Source organism: Nilaparvata lugens, chromosome 10, assembly GCF_014356525.2.
Source record: "Nilaparvata lugens isolate BPH chromosome 10, ASM1435652v1, whole genome shotgun sequence".
In the NCBI taxonomy this organism is placed as follows: Eukaryota; Metazoa; Arthropoda; class Insecta; order Hemiptera; family Delphacidae; genus Nilaparvata; species Nilaparvata lugens.
The window spans coordinates 43,407,917-43,420,357 of NC_052513.1; positions in this window are offsets into that span (position 1 = coordinate 43,407,917).

The window sequence follows — 12,441 nt, forward strand, 5'->3', positions numbered from 1 at the left end:
AAATTGTTTTGGAATCGAAAGTATTATTTATTGGAGTGGGTAGAGGGGGACAATTTTCACATTCTCACTAGATTTGGAAATTTTATCAGAAGTATTTCACAAGACATGCAACTTTGAATATAGAAATTGGTCATTTTCTGTGTATTGGAATATGGGCTTAAGTACACTCAACAATAAATTTTCAATTTTTCGACCGAATTTGACTTATTATGCATGATTTTGAACCGTCGTAACGAACCGAGAAGGATGAAGTGTAGTACGATGAAATCTGAGCATTATGTGTTTGAAATTTTGATCCTTGAGGTGTCCTTAAGCGCGCCTCTCCGCTAGGAGATACTGAAATGAAATGTATCTTACGGGTGATTCTCATAGAACATAATCTCAAGAACTTATGTCGTTGTGCGAAATATCAATGTGAGGAAAATGTAGTTGGTGATGATGCTTGAAGCTGAAAATTAGGTGTTTTTCACAATACAAGGAGCATTGTTGTCAGGTGTACCTGGAATATGAGATCGATAGATCGCTATACCTGATCTCAGATTGTAGAGCACAAAAAGAGCTTCTGAAGTGACTACAATTTTATCTGGAGCTATTGTTCCAATATTTCAACAGTTACTAACTGGAATCACAGCAATTTTGGACTTGTGGTATTCAAGTAACAGTCTTTCGGATAATTGAAGTCAGGTTGTGACTAGAAAGATACATCAACTCTAGTTCACAAGATTTGTCATCTTCATGGTTTAGTCTGAAACCTCTCGGGATATCCTTGAGGATTCGGTCTTGAAATTTCACCCTAAGCTAATTTTAGCAATCATTGATACTCATATCGTAGGCTATTCATTCAATACCTGATAGATTTTTTAGGAAATGAAAATGGATTAAGTTTTTTTATATGGATATCTGCACTCCTTACAATACGAGGACCTCTTTTCCAGAGCTAGATTAATTAGTGTTAAACACATGTTGAGGAAATAATTGTAGTAAGAAAAAACTCTTTCTTCCTAAGAAACGAAGAATCCGACCTCTTATTCAATTCTAAATAACTAACTATCTAACCTTGACACGGGCCACAGAAGTAATGTAAATCTTCAAGAGTATCCAACAGTCTCACATAAAAATACAGAGAGCCTGATTGAAAAATAAAAATAGCAATCTGCAGGAAATCAAAACTTATGCGAGATCTTTCACAAGAGTGATCTATATTCACAAAAACACTAAACAGAATACTACACTAAATATGATAGAGATAATGATTGTAATACTGTTACTATTGCTTATTGCTCTCAAGATAATCCTCTTCAAACAAAAAAAACTTGTACGGTATCAAATTAAAAAATTAGAATTGTTTTTACTTGGGAAAAACATCGGATGACCGATGTCTAGGTAAAACCATCGATAAGTGAAAAACATTGAACAGTAAACATCGATGCTAAAAACATCGATGTTTGATGTTGAAACATCGATGTTTTTAAACATCGATGTATCGATACCCATCCCTATTCAGTACAGATTAATAATAATATAATAACTTTTGTACTAATAATAACAACAATGTTATTATCATTAGTACAAAGCTATGCCAAAGTTATAAAATCAGAATCAGAATTCAATCATGGCAATATATTCAATACCCTCTAGAATATTATATAAAGAAATTATAATTTGGCCGGAGGATAATGATAAGGAGGAGTAGGAGGAGGTGAAGGAGTAGGAGGAGTAGGAGTATGAGAAGGAGCTTGTGGTTGTAGAGGGGTTGGTGGAGGTGGATGAGGATGATGAGGAGACGATGACGAAAGGAGAAAGGTGAAAACGATGACGTCATAATCAGTGAGTTGCCAGTTAGCGACTTCCAAAGTTAGCCATTTCCAATTCTCCACAATTCTCTGGCCAGAATCAGCGGGTTCCAGAGTTAGCCAATCCTGTCTGTGACAGAATCAGTGAGTTCCTAGCCAGTCACTTCCACAACCACAGTTAGCCAAATTCCAGTTAGCGAATTCCGCGTTCCCATCAGAAACATGCAAGAGGTAACAAAGAGAAACAAACTAGATCAGTGTTGCGGGTTGCCTATGCTTGCATTGGAAGGCGTTGAAAAACCCTGCTACCTCTTCAAGTGTTCTGAATCCCTGGTACACAATTAAAACCAAATAGGATACTACCAGGGCAACAGAAGCAAGAGGTACTGACTGATTTGAGCGGGAAATTCAAATTTCACAGGATTTTTGTGACTACTGAGCTCATTTGTATTGGATGAGAATTAGAACAGCACAGCAGAAAAAAGCAACATTTTTCATGAATCAAAAAATTAATTAAAATCGCTAAAACTCTCAGCAATGATATAATTTAATTTGACGAGAGAAACAAAATAATGTCATCACATTGGCGAAATTCCTTACCGTTCATTAGATATGGCCGTTTGAAAATTTGCAAATTTCATGTTTGAAGCCGCATAACTAGTCCATGCTTCCAAGTTCCAATCAATTTTTTGTGAAAAATGAAAATCGCTCAAACTTTGTGATCTTATGGTCTTTGATGCGAGAAACACGAATCTGGAATCATATTTTGTAAATTCCTCACCATTCAGGAGATATGAACAAATTTTAGCCAAATATGTGATTTGTTTCAGTGTGTTTCACAAAAAAATTTGTTAAAACCTTGGACTAACCATCGTTCGTTCTGAAACAGTTAATGAAAAGTAGCTCAGATATATCTCCTGAACGTTCTCAACCTGTATAGCTGGGGGTGCCAAATTTGGCTACAACATTTCTGACGTCGAGCTTCATTCAAATTTCATGGTTTTTATCAACTTTTTGTGAAAAATAAAAATCGCTCAAACCTCGTGATCTTATGGTCTTTGATGCGAGAAACGCGAATCTGAAATCAGATTTGCAAAATTGCTTACCATTCAAGAGATATAACCATTTGAAAATTTTATGTTTGCAGCTTCATAACTCACTCTGTATAGTAGCTTGGGTGCCAAATTTGGCTCCGACATTTCTCGGGTCAAGCTTCAGCTATGGTGCAAATTTCAGACAAATCTGAAATACTTTTTGTTCCAGAGTGTTCCATGGTTAAGTTTATCAACTTTTTGTGAAAAATGAAAATCGCTTAAACCTCGTGATGGTCTCTGATGCGAGAAACACGAATCTGGAATCAGATTTGCAAAATTCCTCACCGTTCAAGAGATATGACAATTTGAAAATTTTATGTTTGCAGCTTCAATAACTCAACCTGTATAGTAGCTTGGGGTGTCAAATTTTGTTCCGACATTTCTCTGGTCAAGCTTCAGCTATGGTGCAAATTTCATCCAAATCTGGGATACTTTTTGTTTCAATGTGTTTCACGAATGGTTTTTATCAATTTTTTGTGAAAAATGAAAATCGCTCCAACTTCGTTATCTTATGGTCTTTGATGCGAATTACACGAATCTTGAATCATATTTTTTAAATTCCTCACCGTTCAGGAGATATGACCAAATTTCAGCCAAATCTGTGATACTTTTTGTTTCAGTGTTTCACAAAAAAATTGTTAAAACCTTGAGCTGCGTACACATATTCGCGCTTCCAACCCGCACCGAGCACGCTCCTCCCTCGTACCGCCCTCGTACCACCTTCGAACCACAGTCGCTCCGCCCACGCACCCATCATGAACGTTACGGAAGATGTTAGATCTTCTCGCGTTCCCCGGTCGAACCACTGTTGCTCCCCGGTCGATCATCAATCGCTCTGCTGGAGTGACGTTCGGTTGCGGAACAGAGCGAAAGTCTGTACGCACCTTTGGACTAACCATCGTTCGTTTTGAAACAGTTAATGAAAAGTATCTCAGATATATCTCCTGAACGGTAACGATTTTTCAAACTTCGATTACAGTTTCGTGTTCCTCTCATCAAAGAGCATAAGGTCACGAAGTTTGAGCGATTCTTATTTTTCACAAAAAAAGAGAAAAACCATGGACTAACACCATCGTGAAACACACTGACACAAAAAGTATCTCAGATTTGGATGAAATTTGAACCATAAATGAAGCTTTACCTGAGAAATGTCGGAGCTAAATTTGACACCCCAAGCTACTATACAGGTTGAGTTAATGAAGCTGCAAACATAAAATTTTCAAATGGTCATATCTCTTGAACGGTGAGGAATTTTGCAAATCTGATTCCAGATTCGTGTTTCTCGCATCAGAGACCATCACGAGGTTTGAGCGATTTTTATTTTTCACAAAAAGTTGATAAAATTAACCATGGACTATGAAACACTCTGGAACAAAAAGTATTTCAGGTTTGGCTGAAATTTGCACCATAGCTGAAGCTTGACCCGAGAAATGTCGGAGCCAAATTTGACATACCAAGCTACTATACAGGTTGAGTTAATGAAGCTGCAAACATAAAATTTTCAAATGGTCATATCTCTTGAACGGTGAGGAATTTTGCAAATCTGATTCCAGATTCGTGTTTCTCGCATCAGAGACCATCACGAGGTTTGAGCGATTTTTATTTTCACAAAAAGTTGATAAAATTAAACAACCATGGACTATGAAACACTCTGGAACAAAAAGTATTTCAGGTTTGGCTGAAATTTGCACCTTAGCTGAAGCTTGACCCGAGAAATGTCGGAGCCAAATTTGGCACCCCAAGCTACTATACAGAGTGAGTTATGAAGCTGCAAACATAAAATTTTCAAACGGTTATATCTCTTGAATGGTAAGCAATTTTGCAAATCTGATTTCAGATTCGCATTTCTCGCATCAAAGACCATAAGATCACGAGGTTTGAGCGATTTTTATTTTTCACAAAAAGTTGATGAAAACCATGGACTACCCAACACACTGAAACGAAAAGTATCTCATATTTGACTGAAATTTGCACCATAGATGAAGCTTGACGTCAGAAATGTTGTAGCCAAATTTGGCGCCCCCAGCTATACAGGTTGAGACCGTTCAGGAGATAGAAATAGAAATATATTTATTAGCCGATAAATACTTAAAAATAGTACAGTGGGCCATGTCACATATAAACATCTCAATATAAAAAAAAATACAGGTTACAACATACCTATAAACATCAATCAATAATTATAACACAACAATTCTCGTAATTATTTAAATATATCAGTCAGCTTGGAAGAAATTATTTATAACATCACAAGGGAGATCAAAGAACTCTCCAACACTGTACAGTGGGTTCTCTAAAAGCACCCTTTTCACTTTTGTTTTGAAAACAGATATACTCAGATTCCTGGAACACAACGGTAATCTATTGAAAGCTCTTATTGATAAAACGTCAGATTGACACTGCAACTTTCTCAATCTTACATAGGGAACATCCAAATAATTACTCTGTCTAGTGTCGTGCCTATGCATTTCTGATCTACACTTCAAAGTATGCAACTCATTTTTTACTTTTATCAGAAGAAGCATAACATACAAACTGAACACTGTCATAATATGTTGTGATTTAAAAAGAGGACGACAATGCGCATAGTAGTCTGAACCAGTCATTATTCTTAGAAGGTACTTTTTTTGGAGTAATAGAATTCTATTCTCTGAGCTACTTTTCATTAACTGTTTCAAAACGAACGATGGTAAATTTGGCACCCCCAGCTACTATATAGAGTGAGTTATGCAGCATCAAAGATAAAATTTTCAAATTTCAAACTGCCATATTCAATATGTGAGGTTTCTCTACAATAGAGTGAGTTATTCATTATAATATCTAACCTCCACTCACAGATCTGAGAAATCACTCATCTTCAAATGCTTATAACTCAAGAATATGATTGAATTTCGCCAATGTGATGACGTCATATTTTTCCTCTCGTCAAGTACTTTCATCCCTGAGAGTTTGAGCGATTTCAATTCTCAATCGTTTTTGCAAAAATCTATGATGTATCCATAGGTGCGTACAGATATATGCGCTGCGAACATGAGCAATTCACTTTTAATCAGCTGTTGCCAAGCTTTTTATATCTGTATCTTACCGTTTCTGTAAAGATACAGATGTAATCATGAGCAATTCACTTTAATCAGCTGATGCCTACCGTTTCTGTAAAAATACAGATATAATCATGAGCAATTCACTTTTAATCAGCTGATGCCAAGCTTTTTATATCTGTATCTTACCGTTTCTGTAAAGATACAGATGTAATCATGAGCAATTCACTTTAATCAGCTGATGCCTACCGTTTCTGTAAAAATACAGATATAATCATGAGCAATTCACTTTTAATCAGCTGATGCCAAGCTTTTTATATCTGTATCTTACCGTTTCTGTAAAAATACAGATATAATCATGAGCAATTCACTTTCAATCAGCTGATGCCAAGCTTTTTATATCTGTATCTTACCGTTTCTGTAAAAATACAGATATAATCATGAGCAATTCACTTTCAATCAGCTGATGCCAAGCTTTTTATATCTGTATCTTACCGTTTCTGTAAAAATACAGATATAATCATGAGCAATTCACTTTCAATCAGCTGATGCCAAGCTTTTTATAACTGTATCTTACCGTTTCTGTAAAAATACAGATATAATCATGAGCAATTTATTCACTTTTAATCAGCTGATGCCAAGCTTTTTATATCTGTATCTTACCGTTTCTGTAAAAATACAGATATAATCATGAGCAATTCACTTTCAATCAGCTGATGCCAAGCTTTTTATATCTGTATCTTACCGTTTCTGTAAAAATACAGATATAATCATGAGCAATTTACTTTTAATCAGCTGATGCCAAGCTTTTTATATCTGTATCTTACCGTTTCTGTAAAAATACAGATATAATCAGCTGATTAAAAGTGAACTGCTCATGTTCGCGGCGCGTATATCTGTACGCACCTATGGATTTCATGAAAACATCTCCCAGATTTGGATGATATTCGGGCTAATGGATATTCTCTATGGATAGAGGTTGACCTAACAAGTATTGTGCTATAATATGAGACGTTTCGCTACAATACAGGGTGAGTTATTCACTGAAACATATTTCAATTCCAAACATTATTTTTTTTGTATTTCGAACATAAATAGTTCAAGAATATTCCCAACATAAATGGATATATTAAGTAAATTTATCGGGATGTTAAAAAAAATACAAGGCTAGTATTTACTGTTAATATATTTCGAACAAAGTAAAATAAAATCCACAAAATACACAAATCTTTGGTGTAAAAAGCCTCTATAGAAATAGAAAATAACTCACAACCATAAAATTGTGCTCATCGTATAAGTATAAAACATAATATAAATCGATGTGGAGGAAGAGTTTTAATACTGGGGTTTTGTTTGAAAAATACTGGCAAAAGACTAGAGTTTGTGTTGATCTATAGTAATCAACTTGATATAAATAGAAAATTGAAACACAATTAAATATATCAAGTAGATCTAATACTTTCAGTAGGTAGCCTACTAATATACTAAATGTATATTCCGAATAAACCGAGCAAATATGGGATAAAAATTGTAATGATCTGTGATGTTGGAACCAAATATATGTTGAATGCAGAGCCATACTTGGGTAAAGGGAGTACAGGAAGAGGCCAGCCTGCCAGTCATCATTATGTGAAAAGCCTCTCAGCACCGTTTCATGGCACAAATCGCAATCTCACGATGGACAACTGGTTCTCATCTATTCCCCTCACTATTGAACTGAGTAAAGCTCCAATTAATCTGACAGTAATAGGTACTATCTGTAAAAATACAGATATAATCAGCTGATTAAAAGTGAACTGCTCATGTTCGCGGCGCGTATATCTGTACGCACCTATGGATTTCATGAAAACATCTCCCAGATTTGGATGATATTCGGGCTAATGGATATTCTCTTTGGATAGAGGTTGACCTAACAAGTGTCATGCTATAATATGAGAAGTTTCGCTACAATACAGGGTGAGTTAGTATTCACTCAAACATATTTCAATTCCAAACATTATTTTTTTTGTATTTCGAACATAAATAGTTCAAGAATATTTCCAACATAAATGGATCTATTAAGTAAATTTATCGGGATGTTAAAAAAATACAAGGCTAGTATTTACTGTTAATATATTTCGAACAAAGTAAAATAAAATCCACAAAATACACAAATCTTTGGTGTAAAAAGCCTCTATAGAAATAGAAAATAACTCACAACCATAAAATTGTGCTCAATAGTATTGATAAGTATAAAACATAATATAAATCGATGTGGAGGAAGAGTTTTAATACTGGGGTTTTGTTTAAAAAATACTGGCAAAAGACTAGAGTTTGTGTTGATCTATAGTAATTTACTTGATATAAATAGAAAATTGAAACACAATTAAATATATCAAGTAGATCTAATACTTTCAGTAGGTAGCCTTAAAAATAGGAGTAAATAATAGAAAATTGTATTGATATACCATTTGGTTACATAGACTTGTCGTTATCCTGGAATTATAATCACGTCAAAAATGCCGAGGTTCTAGCAAAAACGGTGTTTTGAAAACTATACCTTGAATAAGTGCTAAAAATTTTAATTCTAATAATAATTTTAACATGTTTAGAATTTTAACATGAGTGTAATTTCAAAAATAATAAAATAATCAATCAATCAATAATTTGTGGATTTAAGTGAAATTTTAAATATTTTTTGTGATTGTGAAGGAAGATTTTGGTTTGGATTTGTATTTTGAAATTAATTAATCTGATAAATCCAAAATTATTGTAATACATACATTTTTTGGACTCAAAATAGTGTGTGAAAGTTATTTACATAACCTCTAGACCGTGTATTCCAAATTAAGGTTTAAAGCAGTTTTGGGCGAATGCCTGTTGTTTTTACCTGTATTGTGTCTATTGTCAATGAATAAATAAAATGAAATGAAATATAGAGAGAATATAATGTTACCTACATATCATTTGAAGGAATGGAGACTTTACATGATAGTTTTCTTTATGAAATTTCCGCATTAAAAATGAGTTACACTCACTGTTCAGCAGCATTACCTTGATACAAAATATTGCTATCATTAATTGTTAGTCTTCATTCTCATTTCGTACAATAATAGTTCTTACAATAGCTTATATTAACTCGATGGAAGTTATGGTATTTGAAGCTTACATCTTACAACGTTTTATTGAGCCAAAATTAGTAATAAATTAGGCCTACACTAATGGAAACTTTTTAAAACAATACACCAACAATAAGTCTATTTGTAGCCACTAAAACCTATCAATTTAATGTGAATCTTAAAAATTATCTAGTGTTTGTTATGAAAGACAGAAATACAAGTGATACAAATAAAATAGAGTTACAGTATCTTAGTACAAATAAAAACAGAATATTACTAAATGAAAAAAACACTTTTTAAAATTGTTAATGTGTTACAACCAAACCATTATCTGCACGAATTCTAAATTTTTTAGTTTTTAATTTAATTCTTAATTCTAGTTTTTTTAAATAATTCGAATTGTCCCCCAGACGGCACTAAGCCATGGGATGAAAACGCCTACAATGATTTGCTTTGTGTACTGATTTTTTTTGTGGAATAATTGAATAAAGGTCTTTTATTATTATTATTAATTCAAATTGCACAAAGTAAAAACCACTTTTTTGGACTCAAAATAGTGTGTGAAAGTTATTATTTACATAACCTCTAGACCGTGTATTCCAAATTAAGGTTTAAAGCAGTTTTGGGCGAATGCCTGTTGTTTTTACCTGCATTGTATCTATTGTCTATGAATAAATAAAATAAAATGAAATATAGAGAGAATATAATGTTACCTACATATCATTTGAAGGAATGGAGACTTTACATGATAGTTTTCTTTATGAAATTTCCGCATTAAAAATGAGTTACACTCACTGTTCAGCAGCATTACCTTGATACAAAATATTGCTATTATTAATTGTTAGTCTTCATTCTCATTTCGTACAATAATAGTTCTTACAATAGCTTATATTAACTCGATGGAAGTTATGGTATTTGAAGCTTACATCTTACAACGTTTTATTGAGCCAAAATTAGTAATAAATTAGGCCTACACTAATGGAAACTTTTTAAAACAATACACCAACAATAAGTCTATTTGTAGCCGCTAAAACCTATTAATTTAATGTGCATCTTAAAAATTATCTAGTGTTTGTTATGAAAGACAGTAATACAAGTGATACAAATAAAATAGAGTTACAGTATCTTAGTACAAATAAAAACAGAATATTACTAAATGAAAAAAAAACACTTTTTAAAATTGTTAATGTGTTACAACCAAACCATTATCTGCACGAATTCTAAATTTTTTAGTTTTTAATTTAATTCTTAATTCTAGTTTTTTTAAATAATTCGAATTGTCCCCCAGACGGCACTAAGCCATGGGATGAAAACGCCTACAATGATTTGCTTTGTGTACTGATTTTTTTTGTGGAATAATTGAATAAAGGTCTTTTATTATTATTATTAATTCAAATTGCACAAAGTAAAAACCACTTTTTTGGACTCAGGGGACATTGAAACGTATAGAAATATTTATAAATATTGGGGTACCTACCTTGATTTTTTTGGAAAGCGATACTTTCCTTACATATGGTAATAGGGCAAGGAAAGTAAAAATAGCAACAAAATTGTGGAAGTCTGTATGCACTCACCACCCTTAGAGAGCAAGAATAGTAGTATCACAAGAAAACATAACAATACTCGTATAACCTTGAAGGAACTATGGAAATATCTATAATATAATAAAGGAAAGAATTAGCTTATACACGTACGGGATAAGATATTCCCGAATGACGACGCATCATCACGTCTGAACTACTGGACTGATTAACTTGAAATTCTGCATATTGATTCTTATTCTGCCGAGGATGATTATAGGCCTATTTTAAATTCTTCAAGTCTTCAGCAGATCAAGTTTCAAGTTTGTAAAATTTTTAATTGGACCCTGACGGAGCACGGGTTACCTGCTAGTACTCCATAAGCAGATCATTGATTAGTTGTAAGAGTTCAAATAAAATAATTATGATTGTAATGGGTGTATATATGGGTGTATGGTTGTTGATTTTTGATTCAAGAATTGATTTTGTGTGTTTATTTATACATATTTTTGGTTTTTGGTTTACTATCTTTTGGTTTGTATTTTAGAATATTATCACGGCAAATGTACCAATAATTTAAAGAATATTTTCGAACTCGTGGCTGGAGCTCAAGGCTTCTTTTTCCAGCCATACCAATGTATATTAATTGATAAGTGTTATTTTGTAAATTTCTAGTGAATTGGTAAATAAATAAGAATAAGAATATACTTGATATTGAGGTTAAGATTAAGTTTCTGCACTGATCAAGTTTCTAGTGTAAATTTTGTAAATATGTCAGAGGCCCTGAAATTGATCAGTTGCGACCTGAAAACTCTGACACCTGACCTAAGCCAGGTCACACGATAACATTATTATTATAATACAGTACCTATTTAAAGATAATACTAGATAATACTAGATAATACTAGATAATACTAATGTAAGCCATTTTATGCGTACTGTATCTTAAGGTGCGTACAGACATACGCACCGCGAACATGAGCAATTCACTTTTAATCAGCTGATGCCAAGCTTTTTATACCTATATCTTGAACCGTTTCTGTAAAAAACAGATATAGTCAGCTGATTAAAAGTGAATTGCTCATGTTCGTGGCGCGTATATCTGTACGCACCTTCAGGCCTACAAGAAAATTAAACTGCAAAAAATGATGAACACTTGAGGTGAATACACTACACACTGTATGCTTAATATTTTAGTTACTAGGACTTTTGAGCTGAGCTTATATAATACATTTTTGTATATTAATTTATCAAAAGAAATAGGCCTTTGCTAAAGAGAAGCATCACAGCTAGAATAAACTTCACATACTAGAAAATAGATATAAGAAATTAATAATACATTGAGAATTTAAGTAGTCGATACTATGATTACATATTGCAAAATATTATCATAGAGAAACAATAGCGTAAGTAGATATCCCATGGTATAGGGCGTTTATGTCGCAACTTTTACTGTTATCTCATGCCGATTACTGTCGATTATTATCGATTTTCACTGTTTTGTTGGGGTAAGAGTGTATGAACGGCACAGTATGAGAGACTAGGAGCGTCACACAGCTTCATGAAAAAGAACTACGTGGACTATCGGCTTGAGATAACAGTAAAAGTTGCGACATAAACGTCCTATACCATGGGATATCTACTTACGCTATTGTTTCTCTATGATATTATGTACAGTAATGTCTATAATCACTAAGGAAATTATTGGAAGAGATCTAAAGTTGGTTCTACGATTAATCATGATGCTTATTTTGGAATCAAATTGAATTTTTAAATTAAAAAATACATAATATAAAGAAGAGTTACTGATAATACTGCTTAGTGAGTTCTTAGAGGATCAAATATCTTTGGTGATCTATCGATTTACATGGATTTAAACTTCAAGAAAGAGGTAACAA